The sequence below is a fragment of the Mobula birostris genome, chromosome 9, assembly GCF_030028105.1.
Source record: "Mobula birostris isolate sMobBir1 chromosome 9, sMobBir1.hap1, whole genome shotgun sequence".
Taxonomy (NCBI): domain Eukaryota; kingdom Metazoa; phylum Chordata; class Chondrichthyes; order Myliobatiformes; family Myliobatidae; genus Mobula; species Mobula birostris.
Genome location: NC_092378.1, coordinates 25,767,261 through 25,786,450, shown reverse-complemented (window position 1 = coordinate 25,786,450; position 19,190 = coordinate 25,767,261). Strand labels below are relative to the sequence as shown.

The following is a 19,190-nucleotide window of genomic DNA, read 5'->3' as shown; positions in this document are numbered from 1 at the left end:
TTCTTCAGGCAGAGTTGAAATAAATTGAAACACAAGAAAGGCTGCAGATGCTGGAATGGAGTAACATACAGAAAATGCTGGAGTAACTCTAGTCAGGCAGCAGCTGTGGAGGGAAATGAAATTATTGATTGTTGTGGGGTGGATGAAATCACCGGAGAGAGAGTCACTGGTAGGTACAAAGCAGCTTCTTTATTCAACACAACAAGGTACAGCAGGCATCATACGGACGGAGACACTTTCGGTGGAAAGGTCTGCTAGCCCAATGTGTGCTCGCTATTTATATGCTAAACACAAAGAGCAATCGCTATTTACAAAGTTATAGACAATGCTTCCTTTTGAAGCTACATACAAAACATCACACCTTCTGACTTCATCCTTTCCTCCTGACGCCAACATGTCTGGGTTGGTACTCACAGCCTTTAGGAGTGCAAGTCAAATCCACAATACATTTATTTGGTATTTTACGTGCTAACATAGAGGGCAATTAATATTTATAAAGTATAGATAAGGCTGTCTTCGAAACTACCTGTAAACCACACTTCCACCCGCAGCGTCTGGCTAGTATTCCAATATTCACAGCTTTTAGGAAATGCATTGTTGTGAACTCAATCCATAGTACTTTGTCAAACAGAAGACTGGTAGCCAAAGCCATTTGAGTGTAAATGAATCATCTACCTAAAAACTCACTCTAACATTGATAACAACATCTTTTACAAACCTACTGATTCCAACACCTTGATTACACCTCTTGCCACCCTCTCATTTGCAAGGATGCTATTCCTATCTCTCAGCTCCCCTGTTGTCCCTGCATTTGTTTTCATGATGAGTCTTTCCTATCCAGGACATCTCAGATGTCCTTTTCAGAAAATGGGTTTTCCCTTTCACTGCTATGAATGTAGCTCTTACCCACATCTCTTCCATTTCCTGGACAACTAGCCTCACCGCATCCTCCACTGGCATAATAAGGACAGGATTCCCCTTGTCCTCATCTACCACTCTGCAAGCCTCTGAATCCAAAATAGCATTCTCCACAACTTCCACAATTTCCAGTGGGATCCCACCACCAGGCACATCATTCCTTTCTCTCCCTTCTCCGCAACTCCTTTAGCTTGTTTCGCTCCCACCTCCATGATCTCCCTCCTGCTACTTAACCCTGCAACCTTCCTAAATGTTACACTTTGCTTTACACCTCCATCATTTGGAGCCCGAACCAGTCCTTCCGGGTGAGGCAGCACTTCATGCGCAAATCCATCAGTGTAATGTTTTTAGTAGGCTCCTAGAGGGGCCTCCTCTACATAGGTGAGACCTGACACAGATTCAGGAATCGCTTCATTGAGCACCACTAGTCTGGCTACTGTAACAGCCAGAATCTCCAGGTAGTTAGCCATTTTAATTCTGCTTCCCATTCCCACACTGACAGGTCTGTGCACAGTTTCCTCTCCTGACTAGTTGAGGCTGAATACAGATTAGAGGAACAACACCTCATATTCTAGTTTGGTAGTCTCTAATTTAATGACATAATCTCAAACTTTCGGTAACCAGTCCACTCTGTTCACCCCCACCCCACCCCTTTGTTTTCCCTTATCCCTCAGGTCCCTTTATTCCTTCTGTTTCTCCTTCCCTGCCGGTATGATCTGACCATTACCCATACCTCCTTTGCTCTGGTTCCCCACCTTTAATTCCATGGTCCACTGTCATTTCCTATCAGGTTCCATCTTTTTCAGCTTCTTCCATCTATCACCTCCCAGCTTCTCACATCTTTCCTACTTGTGCCCTCACCACCCAACTCCCCCCTCACTTGGATTTACTTACCACCCACCACCTTGATCTCTGCAATCTCCCTCACCAAAAAGAAAAGAAAATTAAATTTTCTTTTTTGCAAACTGAAACTTAGAGGAAATATAGGTTTTTAAGTTTGTTGAAAGGAAGGACAAAGTGTGTCTAAATATTAAAAGGGCAATTTATTGTTAAATGTTATAAAAAGGACTAACACATCCTTTTGTCTTAAAAGCTGCAATTTTCCAAAATTGAAACCTATGGAGGAGAACCTATTACAACTTCGTGCTCCATCTCTGATAAAAATGGAGTGGAGTCAGAAAATTACCTTTGAATAGCTCCTGGCCTTTCTTTGCAAAATCAAGTCCATTATGCAATTATATTAAACAGAATTCACAGTGTATGGAAGAAAAATATACCTGGCATCAATAAACTTACCATTTTAAGTTGTAATCAAAATTAATTTAGATCATAAGACATAGGTGCAGAAGTAGGCCCATTAAGTCTGCTCTGTCATTCCATCAAGGCTGATTTATTATCCCTTTCAATCCCATTCTCCTGCCTTCACCCTGTAACCTTTGAAACCCTTCCTAATCAAGAAGCTATCAGCCTCTGTTTTAAATGTACCCAGTGTTCCTAATGACTTGGCCTCAACAGCTGTCCGTGGCAATAAATTGCACAGATTCACCAGCCTCTGTTCTAAAGGGATGTCTTTCTATTTTGAGGCTGTGGTCCTAGACTGTAGGAAACATCCTCTGTACATCTACTCTTTCAATATTCAGTAGGTTTCAATGAGATCCCCGACCCCCATTCTTCTAAACTGCAGTGAGTACAGGCCTGGAGCCAGCAAACATTCTTCATAGGTTAACCCTTTTATTCTTGGGATCATTCTCATGAACCTCCTCTGGAGGTTTTTCACATAAGGGGCTCAAAACTACTCTCAATATTCCCAAATATGGTCTGACTAACGCCATATAAAGGTTAGCATTACACCCTTGTTTTTATATTCTAATCCTCTCAAAATGAATGCTAACATTGCATTTGTCTTCCTTACTGCTGACTCAACCTGCAAGTTAAGCTTTAGGGAATCCTGCATGGGGATTCCCAAGTCCCTTTGCACCTCTGATTTCTGAATTTGCTCCTGTTTGGAAAATAGTTTACGCCTTTATTCCTTTTATCAAATTGCATGACCATATGCTTTCCTACACTATATTCTATCTGCCGGTTCTTTGCCCATTCTTCCAATCTGTCTTAGTCCTTCTGCAGACTCCCTGCTTCCTAAACACTACCTGCCTCTCCACCTATCTTTCTATTTTCCAGAAATTTGGCCTCCCTTCCTCCTTAAAGAGTGAAGTGCCTTTTTGCAATTTTACGGTCCCACAGAACCATTCCAGAACTCATGATTCCTGAAAGATCACTACCAATGCCTCCACAATCTCTTCAGCTACCTCTTTCAGAACGCTGGGTGTATTTTATCTGGCCCAGGTGACTTGCCTACCTTCAGACTTTTCAGCTTCCCAAGTACCTTCTCCTTCATGGTAGCAACTATAGTTACTTCAGCCCCCTGACACCCTTGAATTTCTGACACACCAGTAGTATCTTCCACAGTGAGGATTGGCACCAAATACTTAAGTTAATCCTCTATTTCTTTGTTCCCCCATTATTACGTCTCCAGCGTAATTTTCTAGCGGTCTGATATCCACTCTTGTCTCTCTTTTACTCTTTATATATCTAAAAAAAATTTGCCTTCCTCTTTTTATTATCAGCTAACTTACCTTCATATTTCATCTTTCCGCTCAGTTACAAATCCAAAGATTAGTTCGGAATACTTTCCTTGATTCAATTCTGTCCACAACCTCGGGCGTTATTTTCATAGAAGTTGTTTGGCTGGCTGAGTTCTTCCAGCATTTGTTTGTGTTTAACTCTGTTTTCATAAGTACCCCATCTGGTGGTGTATCTGAGTATCAATTTAATTGTCCACTTATGATTAAAATCAATGCCAAACACTGGGTTTTGAATGTTTTCATAAAGGTTAACTTCAAAAAAAATTTCAGTCAAGAATCCTGAGTGTATTGATCTTTTTTGCTTAAATGTAACTCTCTTTGGGGTAGTTGTTGGGTATTAAGTTCATTACCTGACAGTACAAATTAATAAACAATAGATGGATATTAATATTTAGAGCATTCTACTGTATTTAAGAAAAATGGTTGATACTCTACAGATCATTAATATATATTGCAAAAGAAATAATAGTTACTAAATCAAATACAACGTACATGCAATCTAATGCCATGATATAATGTAATTTAACTGATTTTTCTGAATGAGAAACAGAATCAGATTTAATATCACTGGTATATGTCATGAAATGCATTGTTTTGCAGCAGCAGTACATTGCAATACATAATAAAATCTAAATTATACAATACAAAGTGTATATAAAATATGAATAAAAAAGTAGTGAAAAAAGAGAGGAAGAATAGTGAGGTAGTATTGATGGATTCATTGTCCATTCATAAATCTGATGACAGAGTGGAAAAAGATGTTCCTGAGTGTGTCTCTTTAGGCTCGTGTACCACATTCTTTATGGTAGCAATGAGAAGAGGGCATGTCCTGAGTGATGGGGATCCTTAATGATAAATAACGCCTTTTTGAGGCATCACCTTTGGAAGGTGTCCTGGATGCTGGGAAAGCTAGTGCCCATGATGGAGCTAGCTGAGTTTACAACTTTCTGCAGCTATTTCTGATCCTGTGCAATGTCCCCTCCATACTAGATGGTGATGCAACCAGTTAGAATGCTCTGCATGGTACATTTGTAGAAATTTGCAAGTGTCTTTGGGAACACAAGAAGTCTCCTCAAGCTCTTAATGAAATATAGCTGCTGTCTTGCCGCCTTTGTAATTGTGTCAGTCTGTTGGGTCCAGAATAAATCTTCAGAGATGTTGACACCCAGGAACCTAAAGCTGTTCACCTTTTCCACTGCTAATCTCTGAATGAGGGCTGGTGAATATTCCTTTGACTTCCCCTTCCTGAAGTCTACAATCAATATCTGGTCTTACTGACATTGACTTCAAAGTTGTTGTTGTGACACCACTCAACCAGCTGATCTATCTTGCTCCTGTACACTGCCTCATCACCATCTGAAACTTTTGTCAACAGTAGTTGTTGTGGATGTAGAAGAAAGCTGAACAGTGGGCTAAGCATGAATCCTTGAGGTGTGTTAGTGTTGATTGTCAGCTAGGAGAAGATGTTATTTCCAATCTGCACAGACTGTAATCTCCTGGTGGGGAAGTTAATACTCCAGGTGCAGAGGGAGGTACAGAGGCCCAGGTTTTGGAGCTCGTTGATTAGGACTGAATAAAGAGCAGCCTGATGTAGATATTACTGTTGTCCAGGTGATTCAAGGCTGAGTCAAGAGCCAGTGAGATTGCATCCGCTGTAGACCTTCTGTGGTGATAGGCAAACTGCTGTGGGTCCAGGTCGTTTCTCGGCAGGAGTTGATTCTAGCTATGACCAACCTCTCAAAGCCCCTAATCACAGTAGGTGTGAGCGCCAACTGGGTGATGGGTGCTGAGGCAATTCACCCTGCTCTTCTTGGGCACTGGTATGATTGATGCCCTTTTGAAGCAGGTGCGAACCTCTGACTTCAGCAGTGAGAGACTGAGGATGTCCTTGAACACTCCTGCCAGTTGGTTGGTGCAGGTTTTCAGAGTCCTACCAGGTACACCAACAAGGCCTGATGCCTTGTGAGGGTTCACCCTCATGAAAGATGTTCAGATGTCAGTTTCTGAGATGGAGATCACGGAGTCACTAGGTGCTGCAGGATTTGTACGGATGTAATCCTATTCTCCCATTCAAAGCATCCATAAAAGGCATTGAGCTCATCTGGGAGTTTTTTTTCCCTTCAGAAGTGAATGTGGCTACTGCTGCCTATTACAGAAATCAATAAAAGTAAATATTTTTCTTATTTTTATCCATTGTGTATGTACTTCAGCCACTGTTTAGTTTTTAAAGCTTATCCCTAGAGTCAGTAAAGGTCTAAGTAATTCAGATATGTTGAAACAAATATTACCTATATGTATATATGGATTTAGATTTAAAGATAGAATTTTAATACCTTAATTAATTAACTGTTTTCAGGCATTGATTTAAAATAAACTTTCTCTATGTTACATTAATAAAAACTGCATGTTTCAAAGTTTCCACACTTGGTTGATAACTCTTAAAAAGACAATTTTATGAACCCTATCAGTTCATGGAACAGGGTGATTGAAAAACACTCTTCCCAAAGACATGGAATTACTCAGCTTTGGCTGATTTGGTAATTATTATCATTTTAATTTTCTATTTATGGATCTGATATATGTCTCTGAGAAACCATTAATGATATTACGTCTCACTTTGAGCCATTCTGGACCTTCTGTTTAGAAATCTGATCAAGTTCATATATCCTACAATAAGTTCAGCAACTGACTTCAACAATAGTTCACTGATTTGCCTTTATTGTTATTTTCACAGTTATGACATTATATCTTGTCTTGAAAGCTCAATATCTAGACACTACACTGTTTGGGAAATGGATTCAAGATTTCAGCTGCACTATTTTGTCAAAACATGTTAGTTGAATTCTCTCCTTAAATAATAGAGCTTTGATTTTAAATCCCTTCAATGGGTTGAGTCTCATTGATATATAGGAAGCCGCACTGGGAGCACTGGGTGCAGTATGTGACCCCAACAGACTCGCAGGCAAAGTATGTTTGACCCCAACAGACTCCCAGGTGAAGTCTTCCCAAAGTAGATTGGAAGACCGCTTTGCCGAGCACCTACGCTCCATCTGCCAGAAGAAGCAGGATCTCCCAGTGGCTACACATTTTAATTCCATTTCTCATTCCCATTCTGATATGTCAATCCATGGCCTCCTCTACTGCCACAATGAGGCCACACTCAGGTTGGAGGAACAACACCTTATACTCTGTCTGGGTAACTTACAACCTGATGGCATAAACAAGGTTTCTCAAATTTCCAGTACTGTCCTCCCCACCCTTCTCCTTCACCATTCAGTATTCCCCATCCCCTTTTCCCTCTCACTTTATCTCCTTACCTACCCATCGCCTCCCTTTGGTGTTCCTGCCCCTTTTTTTTTCTTCCATGGCCTTCTTTCACTCCTATTAGATTCCCCCTCAAGCCCTGTATCTCTTTCATCAATCAACTTCCTTCTCCCTCTTTTTAAATCTACTTCTCATCCTTTTCTCTTCAATCCTGATGAAGGGATTCAGCCTGATATGTCGCCTGTACTCTTTTCCATAGATGCTGCCTGGCCTGCTGAGTTCCTCCAGCATCTTGTGTGTGTTGCTTGGATTTCCAGTGTCTGCAGATTTTCTGTTGTTCTGATTAGTCCTTTCAAGCAGATAGAACAGAATCCCAGGAATGCAAATTCTGTATACATCCTGTTTTTACATTTTAAAACAAGGTTTAAAGAAAAAGGTATTGGTTGGGACAGAATACATGTAAACAGAACTAAATATAATTTGTCAGGTTACACGTTAAATTTGTATCTGCATAATATTATAAGTTAAAAGGTTATATTTTAAACTTGGTTAACTTCCTGTCAGGAAAAATGCATAAAAATTAACATTATTGTGCCTAAACAATTATCCTTGCAAAGCATAGCTAGAGTTGGAGTTTGATGACATTTCATTGCTGCAGTCAAGGTACAGTATGTGTCACAAATGCTATTCTTTTGCATTTTAGAAGTTCCTTTTTGTTCAATAACACGTGGTTCTGCAGATGTTGGAAATCCAGAGCAGCGCACACAACATGCTGGATGAACAGTCTTGGCCCAAAACGTCTGCTGTTTATTTACTTGCATAGATGGTACCTGACCTGCTGAGTTCCTCCAGCATTTTGTGTGTGTTGCTGTCCTTTTTGTTCAGAGCTTTTTAAATGTGAAGTTGTTTTAGAAGAAGCATGGTTCCCTTATTGTTGCTCATCTCTGGTTATACATTGTTCTGAGGGAGATTTCTGATATCTTGACACAGTGGTTATGAGGGGCCCTGGAACTCGTGGAATGGTAGGCTTTAATATTTGGAAATATTTGGAGGGAATGTTAGATATAATGGTGTGACCTGTCTAGAGGCTTTTAGGATTTAGAATTGGAGGAAAATTGGGTGCCATGGTAGCATAGCAGTTTTGTGCAGCGCTATTACAGCTTAGGTCATCAGAATTCGAATTTCAGTTCCGGTGTCCTCTGTAAGGAGTTTGTACATCTTCCCCATGTCTGCCTGGATTTCCTTCAGGTGTTCTGTTTTCCTCCCTCTATCGAAAGACATACCAGTTAGTAGATTAATTGGTCACTGTAAATTGTCCTGTGATTAGGCTAAGGTTAAATAGGTGGGTTGAGGTTGCAGCAGTGCTGATTAATTGCATATTGGAGTATTATTAGCAGAGATTGTCTGAGAAAATGTCTGATTATCATTTCAGGTTTTCTAGGAATCTAACCATGTTGCAGAAGCATGTCTTAACAACCTATAAGACAAACTATCTGTGAGAATGCCATAGTCTCACTGGATACATTAATTTGACAAAGTGCAGCTTCTCTAAGACTATTAATAGCTTATTTTGAATTTGAAGGTTACAGTCGGCCCTCCTTATCTGCAAGTTCCGCATGCGTGAATTTAACCAACCGTGAATCGAGAAAACCCGGAAGTGCTCTTCCAGCACTTGTTGTTCAAACATGTACAGACATTTTTTTCTTGTCATTATTCCCTAAACAATGCAGTATACAACTATTTTACTAGGTATTTACATTGTGTTAGGTATTATAAGTAATCTAGAGATGATTTAAAGTATACAGGAGGATATGCGTAGGTTATCATGGATCGAGATCGGAAAAAAAACGGAAGTCCTCTTACTAAGTAAGTCGAAACAGGTACATCCGATATTATATAGCGTCAGTTAGTCAAACGTTTGTCTTAGTATATAGTATATATTTTGCCTTTCTATGCATATAAAACACTTAAGAAACATATGTTTCAGCGCCAGGTTCAGGAACGGAAGTTCCTGAGTTCGATCCAGTGACAGACCGCTCCCGAGACGCTCTCCATCCCTGCCGGGTTGATGTGGAGGATCAAAAACCCAAAGCCCTAAAACCCAATAATAAAGCCACTGCGTTGCTTAGTAATAATTGTAGCTTTCATCGGCGCAGGGCCTTTCTCACTTTATCCTTTAAAATTGTTCTAATCGTTGACCATCTGTAGCCTAACGCTTTTCCAATGACCGATGGCGTTTCACCTCTTTCCGATCGCTTTATTATTTCCACTTTATTTTCAATCGTGATCGTGATTATTTTCGTGAACAGAAACACTGCGGAATCGGAGCTCTGTTGCCAGGTCCTAATGTCCACCACACTGAGACAGATTAAATAAGGTCCGGGGTTCCGCTGGGTCCTAAGGTGCATCGCATTTAAACAGGTTAAATAAGGAGAATCTGTGTTTTCTGGTATCTGCGAGAGGTCCGGGAACCAATCCCTCATGGATAAGGAGGGCCGACTGTATTTTCCATCACCATCCACCAAATCTAATTTGTAAAGATACATTTCTAGCATAAACCGTTAAGTACACATTCTTCTTTTTACAATTAGTCTCAGAGAGTGTGCAATTTCCTGAAACGCACATCTGGCATGTACTAAAATTCCAGTTTTGTAGAACAGTTACTGAATTGGATAACTTGTATTATTTTAATAAATGTTTCCAAATTTAAAAGTTGGATCTTTAATATCCAATCTCTTTTGCATGTTTTAGGCTTTTGTGTTCTTTGTTAGTAGGGATAAGCTTTGTTAATTGTAATGGAGCTGAAGAAGAATGTAAAGATTAGTGCAATTTAATTTTTTTGACGTTTCTTCAATGCACTCCCAGAATTGCTGTTCTGTCCCAAAGGCAAAAGAAAGAAAGAACACCACGTACATGGCCCTGGCATGTCAGAAGAGCTTAACAGCCAATTAAATACTTTTGATGTGTAGTTGCTATAATATAGCATATGCAACAGCCAAACTGAACATGCAGTCCCGCAAAAAAAAACTAAAGGATAAATGACCAAATAATTTGGCCCATGTAGTGCTAGATTTTATTGACAATACTACAGTTAGCCCTGCAAGCGCCAGCAAGTTCAGGAAATGCAGATGGCCCCAACTTGCTGGCAGATTTTTCCTTGTTACGATGAGAAATTCGCTCTTGGATCTTGCAGCAGGCTAACTCGTTCCTCTTGAATGTTGAATTTGCAGCTGTGAGGAAGAAAGGTGTACTGTACGTACAGATAGTTGCATTGTAATTGTAATTTTTAAAAATAACATTTCAATGTATCAATTTTGAAGGATTTTAGATGTTTCAAACTGTCAAGATATATTCAGAAGCACTGGAAAATCTGACCGTTTTGGCAGATGGCAAAGTTCCGGCCATAGCTTTGCTCTCAGAGCTTATCAGAAGAGTGCTGACAGCCCGACTTGTCATGGCCTACTTATACATTTGATTCGTACTGTACAAGATCTTGATGCCATGCAGCGATTTGTCTTGTGGCTCCTTGTGAGCAAGAATATATTTCCATGTAGATGAGGAAATCCATCATAATTGATGTAGTTTAGCGATTTTTGTAGACTCTGACACTGACCCCAATCAGTAAGCTACTATTTAATAATTAGTACAGGAAATTATTGGCCACAAATACACTGCACATTCTCAAGAGTTAATACCATGATCTCTTGAACATGTACAGTGCTGTACAAAAGCCTTATGCACCCCAGATTTTTTGTATGGTTTCAGATATCATGGCCTCCACAGAGCCCTGATTTCAACATCGTTTAGGCTGTCTGGGATTACCTAGAGACACAGAAGCAATTGAGACAGCCAAAGTCTGCAGAGGAACTGTGGCAAGTTCTCTAGAATGCTTGGAACAACCTACCAGCCAATTTTCTTATAAAACTGCACAACAGTGTACCTCGGAGAGTTAAAAGCAAAGGGTGTTTGTTTACTGCTCTTTATAGTAACATTTTTGATATTTAGAAATTTTTCATTTCATTATTTTTGAAAGCATATTAGCTTTACAGAACTTTTTACATGTGCCTAAGACTTTTACACAGTACTGTACCTGAGAGGACATAAAGGCCTTAGTTTAATGTCTCAAAGTGACAATACTTTTGGGCAATGTAAAGCTCCCTCAGCATTATGCAGTACGGAATTATGCGCTGAAATGTCTTGGAAATGGATCTATAACCTTCGGATTCAAAGGTGTGAGTGCTGTTAGGTTATGAAGGCAAATAGTTTTCTTGGTTAAGAAAATAAATGTAAGAATCCTTTTCACTTGATTGTCCATAGTTTATTTTACCAGAATGCATGCTCAATGATTTCAGATCTTTTTCATGACTGTTGTTCAAGTTCAGTTTATTGTTTGGTCATGGTGTGAAGGGAAATGGGGAGAAAGCAGGAGATTGTGAATGAGAGGGAAAATGGATCAGCCATGATAGATGGCAGAGCAGATGTGATAGCCAAATCTGCTCCTATACTTTATGGTCTTATTGTCATTCAGCCATATGCATGTATACTGCTAAACAAAACAATGTTTCTCAGGACCAAGGTGCACAACACAGTACATATAACTCACATACATAACACATTAATATTACCACAAATAAATTGAAGAATAATAAGGCGCATTTTACAGCATATGTTCAAAAGTAAACAGTATAGTGCAACTGTTGCTTCATATGTGATGAGACCTAGGTGGTGGTAGGGAGTTCAGTAGACTCATGGCCTGGGGGACGAAGCTGTCTCCCATCCTAACAATTCTTGTCCTAATGCTATGTTACCTCCTGCCTGATGGTGGGGGATCAAAGAGATTGTTGGATGTATGGGAAAGACCTTGTGAAGGGGTTTGCATTTGCAGCGTTCCGAGTAAGTATTTCTGATGGGTGGAAGAGAGACCCCAATGATCCTCCCAGCAGTCCTCGCAGTCCTGTGAAGGGACTTGCAGTCAGATGCCTTGTGATTCCTGTACCTGCTGGTCAGGACACTTGATGGTGTTCCTGTATAAATTGGTTCAAATGAGGGTGGGTAGATGGGGAACCCTGTGAGTGATTACCTGAAGTATTGCACTGTTTTCATATGTATATAATAACGTTTGTGTGTTAAAATCAGCTGACAAGTAAATAATGGTGGCTCTGACATTCTTTTCAAAATGATAGTGGTTAATGAAATGTAATGTGGTTTATACTAAGCAAGTAATGGCACAGTGAAGCATTGAAGGAAGTAACAAGCAGGCTTTAGGTGTCTGAACAATGGGATCATCATGCATGAAGCAGCACATCCTAACGCCTGTACCATTGTTTTGGGAGATTTGAAAAAATCACTGATCAATTACCATCAACGGATCACTTACAATACCACTGGAAACAACACACTGGACCATTGCTACACCACCATAAAGAATGCCGACCGTGCTATTCCATGCCCTCACTTCGGGAAGTCTGATCACCTGGCTGTACTTCTACTCCCTGAGTATAGGCAGAGACTGAAGACTGCAGCACCAGTAGAGAGGACCAAGAAGGTATGGACAAGGAAAGCACAGGAGCTTTTACAGGACTGCTTTAAATCAGTGGACTGGACTATATTAAAGGGTTCATCTTTGAACCTGGATGAATATGCTGCAGTTGTTACCGTCTTCATTAAAATCTGTGTAGATGAGTGTGTGCCTATAAAGACTTACTGTACATTCCCAAACCAAAAGCCATGGATGAACCAGGAGGTACGTCGTCTTCTGAAAGCTAGATCTGTGGCATTCAAGTCTGGTGACCCAGGCCTGTACCAGAAAACCAGGTATGATTTGCAGAGGGCTATTTCAAGGGCGAAGAGACAATCTTGAATGAGCTTGGAGACAACATCGGATGCACAGCACCTCTGGCAGGGTTTGTAAGACACTACTTCCTACAAAGCAAAACTCAATAGCATGAACGGCAGCGATACTTCACTACCAGATAAACTCAACGTCTTCTATGCCTGCTTTGAGAGGAAGAACACAACTACAGCTGTGAAGATCCCTGCTGCACCTGATGACCTTGTGATCTCCGTCTCAGAGGCCGATGTTAGGCTGTCTTTAAGGAGAGTGAACCCTCGCAAGGCGGAAGGTCTAGATGGAGTACCTGGTAAGGCTCTGAAGTATTCAAGGTCATTTTCAACTGCTACGGGCAGAAGTTCCCACTTGCTTCAAAAAGGCAACAATTATATCAGTGCCTAAGAAGAATAAAGTGAGCTGTCTTAATGACTATCACCCAGTAGCACTCACATCGACAGTGATGAAATGCTTTGAGTGGTTGGTCATGACTAGACTGAACTCCTGTCTCAATAAGTACCTGGACCCATTGCAATTTGCCTATCATGACAATAGGTCAACGGCAGACGCAATCTCAGTGGCTCTCCACGCGGCTTTAGACCACGTGGATGACACAAACATCTATGTCAGGATGCTGTTCATCGACTAAAGAGCTGATTGTGAACTTCAGGAAGGTTAAGATGAAGGAACACATACCAATCCTCATAGAGGGATCAGAAGTGGAGAGAATGAGCAGTTTCAAGTTCCTGGGTGTCAAGATCTCTGGGGATCCAGCCTGGTCCCAACATATCGATGTACTTATAAAGAAGGCAAGACAGCGGCTATACTTTATTAGGAGTTTGAAGAGATTTGGCATGTCAACAGATAAACTCAAAAACTTCTATAGTTGTACCGTGGAGAGCATTCTGACAGGCTGCATCACTGTCTGGTATGGAGGGGCTACTGCACAGGACGGAAAGAAACTGCAGAGGGTTGTAAATCTAGTCAGCTCCATCTTGGGTACTAGCCTACAAAGTACCCAGGACATCTTCAAGGAGCGGTATCTCAGAAAGGCAGAGTCCATTATTAAGGACCCCTTTTCTCATTGTTACCATCAGGTAGGAGTTACAGAAGCTTGAAGGCACACACTCAGCGATTCAGGAACAGTTTCTTCCCCTCTGCCGTCCAATTCCTAAATGGACTTTGAACCCTTGGACACTAACTCACTTTTTTTAATATATAGTTTTTGTTTTTTTGCACGTTTTTTAATCTATTCAATATACGTATACTGTAATTGATTTACTTATTATTATTATAATTTTTATTTATTTTTCTCTTCTATATTATGTAGTGCATTGAACTGCTGCTGCCAAGTTAACAAATTTCACGTCACATGCCGGTGATAAAAAACCTGATTCTGATTCTGAAACAATCAAAATATTCCATTTTGACTGATTGTTTCTGCCAGTTCTGGTATATAATCATCATTGGACTTGCATGCGCTTCACAATTTTCATTGCAGACCAAATGTGTGCCTATTTGGTTACAACCTCCCTGGATGGTTCTGGTCAAGATGGTGCTGAGCTATGATGGCAATCAACGTTGTGGCTCAGTTAGGCTTTTAGGGTATGAGGATTGGTTTTAGGGGATAGCACAGGGAGTGAAGGGTCAGGTTAGGGTTTAGGGACAGGAATGAATAGGTGCTAGAGGTCGGGGCAGTTAAATAAATGTGGGAAACAGGAGTCAGTGGCGGAGTAGAGGTCGTAGTGCGCCATGGTCGAAGGGCAGCAGTTTACGTGGATGGATATTGGGTCGGCAGGCGATGCAAATGAAGAGCAGCCATTCCCATAGTCAATGAATTAGGTTGGCGGGCCCCATGGACCAGGGCTGTTGACCATGCAGGTCAGCGAGTCCAGGGGGGGTCAGACATCCATGTGAGTTGGGAGCTTGAGGCCTGAAGTTCAGTGTCCGTGACTGGTGAGTCCTGGGATCGATACTGAAAATCGAAGCCCAAAGGTCAAAGATTGAAGTTAGCAATCTGGACGTTAAGGCCTGTTAGTTGAAACCCTTGAGCTGGCGCCACAAGTCAGGGTCCTGATGTCTGTGAGCCCACCGGAGGCTTGGAAGCAGCCTGTCCTGGGGTTGGAGGGTTGTCTGTGTATGTGGGTGGGAGCGAAGGGGCTTGTTTTGCTGATGTTACTTTGTTTTATTGATTGCATTGTTCTGCTGAAAATTGTGGTCATGCTATATTGCTACTGGTGTGTGTTGCCACTCTTGCAGCTGCCCTCAGTGATCCTTAGTTTGTGTTAGCAACACACACAAAATGCTAGAGGAACTCAGCAGGCGAAGCAGCATCTATGGAAAGGAGTACTGTTGACGTTTTGGGTTGAGACCCTTCAGCAGATTTTGTGTGTGTTGCTTGGATTTCCAGCATCTGCAGATTTTCCCTTAGTTTGTGTTGGCTTTTAACAAAAACAACACATTTCACTGCACAGTATGTTCGATGTATTTATGTTAAATAAATGAATCTGAACCTGAAATGATCAGGAAGTGAATATCTGAGCAGCAATCAAGTATGTCCAACAGAAGAATAAGGAGTATAGAAACATAGAAAATAGGTGCAGGAGTAGGCCATTTGGCCCTTTGAGCCTGCACCGCTATTCTGTGGGATCATGGCTGATCATCCAACTCAGAACCCTGTAACTGCCTTCCCTCCATACCCCCTGATCCCTTTCGCCACAAGGGCCATATAGAAACATAGAAAATAGGTGCAGGAGTAGGCCATTCGGCCCTTCGAGCCTGCACCCCCATTCAGTATGATCATGGCTGATCATCCAATTCAGAACCCTGTACCAGCCTTCTCTCCATACCCCCGATCCCTTTAGCCACAAGGGCCTTATCTAACTCCCTCTTAAATATAGCCAGTGAACTGGCCTCAACTGTTTCCTGTGGCAGAGAATTCCACAGATTCACCACTCTCTGTGTGAAGAAGTGTTTCCTCATCTCGGTCCTAAAAGGCTTCCCCTTTATCCTTAAACTCTGACCCCTTGTTCTGGACTTCCCCAACATCGGGAACAATCTTCCTGCATCTAGCCTGTCCAATCCTTTTAGGATTTTATACATTTCAATAAGATCCCCCCTCAATCTTCTAAATTCCATTATTATTTACTATGTTATTTAATTTTATAAATTATTTAGTATGTTGCTAAATAATTCAGAATTGTATCAGCATCATGTGTTGTAATATCGGCAAGAATTTCTGTGCTGCTTGAAATAGATAGTTATTGGCAATAATAATTGGAGAATTCCTCCAGATCAAGAGTTTGTTGATTTGGATGTTTAATTTGCAACCAAGTAATGTTAAAATTTCTATTTACTTTTCCCCAAATGACCAACTTTAGTCTTGAAAGCATTTTCCTTGAACAGTTGAAAGCTCACATTTTCTGCACTAACCACTGAGTGAGATTGCCAATATGATGGGACAAGTAATAATATGGTCGCTTGCCTTAGTAAATATTGGAGGTTGCTTTGGTTAGGTTAGTCAGTTGCTGGGTTAATTTTGATCTTCTTCATAAAATTAGCACAAGAATAAAATCTGTCTTGTGTTTTCCTGAGGCGTAGGTACATTACTGTCAACTTACAATAGAATTGCAAGTTAACAGCTGTGTAACCATACTATCAACTGACAAGGGTACCAATTATAGATCACCTTTAAAACTTACTACTCTTTCTTGCATTTCTCAACATCGGTTCACACTGCATGGGAGTTGAAGAAATGTACTCGTATCTGAATTCAGAAAAAAAATGTCAAAACATTATTCTGAAAAACTATTAATATTTAATATGTTCAGGTGCAAAGCCTATGTGTGTAAGCAAGCATATTCAAGTATTTCGAAGTATATTAAATAACCAGACATTCTTACAAATGAACAGACATTCCTGCAGACTCTGCTCTCATACAAAAGTAGTTTTAGCTGTGGTTGTGTTTTTAACTACGAAATAGTTACTCACTAAATTGTATATTTTTGGTAAATAATTAGTTTTGCTACATACAGTTTCTTATCCACATGATATACATCTATCATTTCAGTATTATCTAAAGAAAACGGAAAATATAAAGCACCTGCTGTCAAGTAAGAATAAATTCCCTGTGTATTTTCTATATTGAATGTTGTTACACAGTCTGTTTGTGGTATATGACATAATGAAATATTTTTAAAATTCATTACTTCTGATGATAGATACATGACCCTTCTTTTAAACCTTGTGTGCCAGGTTTGCACAAACATTTCAGAGCAATGAGGGTTGAGGGTTTCTTGTCTTCTGACCATACAAGTCCTAAATGTAGTGGATATGGATTAAAAGGAAACCTTTTAGTTTAGTCAGAAAGCTTATTTGCTGGATCATAGCCAAGAACATTGCAGGCTTGTAGTTAACTAAAAGGCAGAATGTTTGATGTTGATATTGAATGGCTGGAATTGAAGTGTCATTCCTGATCACTTATTGTATACTGCTTAAAGTATCACATGATAAAGATTTCTGAAAATAGTATTTTTGTGGATATAATGAGGTCTTTTTAATAATGTGGCATAGATGAAATTGAGCATAAGTTTTAAGTTTAAGAAAGTTAAACACTCAAAGTGAGAGACTAACCATTTTTCAGGGTTTTACTGTGTGCTGTCCCAATGATCACCTCCTTTCATTGTTCAAGCTACTCTTTCCCTGTTGATTTAATGTTGAATTTGTACTTTTCAGTGTGTCAGGATTTGTTTGCTATTGATCCCCAGTGTGCAAATGGACTTGTATTTCAGTTTAATGGTCAAATGAGCACCAGTTCTTTTAGTTGGATTTTGAGCTTGGGTTGATTTTACTTCCCAGAAATTCATGCTCAATTCCATCAATAAACCCAAAAGTAGATCATGTTATATTGATAGTGTAAAGCCGTATGTTGGTCTGGCTAGCCTTTTCGATCTGGCTTTCTTTGCTAGTGTAATGTTGGTCAGCAATCGTCTTAATACACAAGATTGTACATTCTGCTTTGACTCTTGTTTCATTGTTTGTTTGATTTATGTAGACTTTATTGTAGGGTCTCAAATTTGGCATGTACTCTAACTCTGTATGTTGAGCCTTGCAGAGACTGTACTTGTTTAAGCAGATGTTCTGTGTTTTTTTTTGTTTCCTTTGGAGTACTAAATAGGCATAATTAAGAGTTCTTCCTAATAATCCTTTTAATGTTTAGTAGGATGTTTGAGAATGGCAGTGTCACTAATTTAAAGTTGTTGTGTAGTTAATCATTAAGATTAGAGGCAACAATGTCATTTCATAAAAGCATTTGCTAGATTTTTCATTTGTCTACCATCTTTCCCATTGATGCTGGTGAACTTTGCTGTTTTAGCCAAATAGGCATAGTAGTGTTGAGTTCATTGGATTTCTGTCCTCATGATTGGGGAGGGCAGTGTGGAGTGATTCATTGTCAGTCATTTGCCTAGAATAGAACAGGACAAGGTGTGTAGAAGCATTTGGGTATTAAATTGAGTCACTTTATCAAAATATGGTAGCTCCAGACTGCAATCTTGCAGAAATTGGATTTATTCCTATGACAGTAATAGTGCCAGCAATGGTGGGAAATTATTATGCACCATTCCTCATTTATGCAGACACATTCATCATCTGACATCAACTGCGGGAAAGGCTGAAAGTGACAGCATTTGGCAGTGGCTTGTGGAATGATTACTGAGCTAAATATCCTTCTCTGCATATATGGCAGAATTAACATTTCTGAATGAATAGCTAATATTATGTACATAAAAGTTTTTATTTGCTTTTGGTCATCTGTATCTGGCAGAAGACATGTTCTAGATCACTTGGACACATGAGATTCTGCAGATGCTGGAAATTGTGAACAATGTGCACAAAATGCTGGAGGAACTCAGCAAGTCAGGCCGAGGGGTGATTGATAAGTTTGTGGCAAAAAGGTAGAAGGAGTCAATTTTAGGAAACCTAGCACATTTATTTTTCAACATAGTCCCCTCCTATTATAAACCTCAAACTTTCTGCATAATCACTCAGAGTTGAACTGCATGTGCATGTAACGAGAGCTGTATAACTCATCTCCTTCTACCTTAGGACACAAACTTATCAATCACCCCTGCTGTGGGCACTTCCTGGAGGTCCAAGATCTGTATGCTCCACGACCGCTGGACTAAGTGTGTAAATGTAGGAGGGGACTATGTTGAAAAATAAATGTGCTAGATTTTCTAAAATTGACTCCTTCTACCTTAGGCCACGAAATTATCAATCCCCCCCCCCCCCTGTATATGGAGGGGAAGAATCAGTTAACAATTTGGGCTGAGGCCCCCTCAACAGGACATGCTGAGTTCCTCCTGGATTTTGTATGTGTTGTTTTAGAATATTTGTTATGCCGCCCTTTGTAGAGTGTGTTCAGTTATAGAGCAACATTAACGGGGCCTCAGAATGTACTTTAGTCTGCATGAAATTTGTTTAATTTACAGTGCCTTGATGCAAAATTAAAGTTGAGTTTATTGTCATCTGCTCAAGTA

The 19,190-nt window shown here is 40.2% G+C and overlaps 1 protein-coding gene across 1 annotated transcript in view; it reads left to right on the top strand.

Annotated features, from left to right (window-relative positions):
• LOC140202593 (coiled-coil domain-containing protein 91-like) overlaps positions 1 to 19,190 on the top strand; it is a 194,453-nt gene that overhangs the window by 95,401 nt on the left and 79,862 nt on the right. The gene's annotated exons all lie outside the window — the stretch shown is intronic.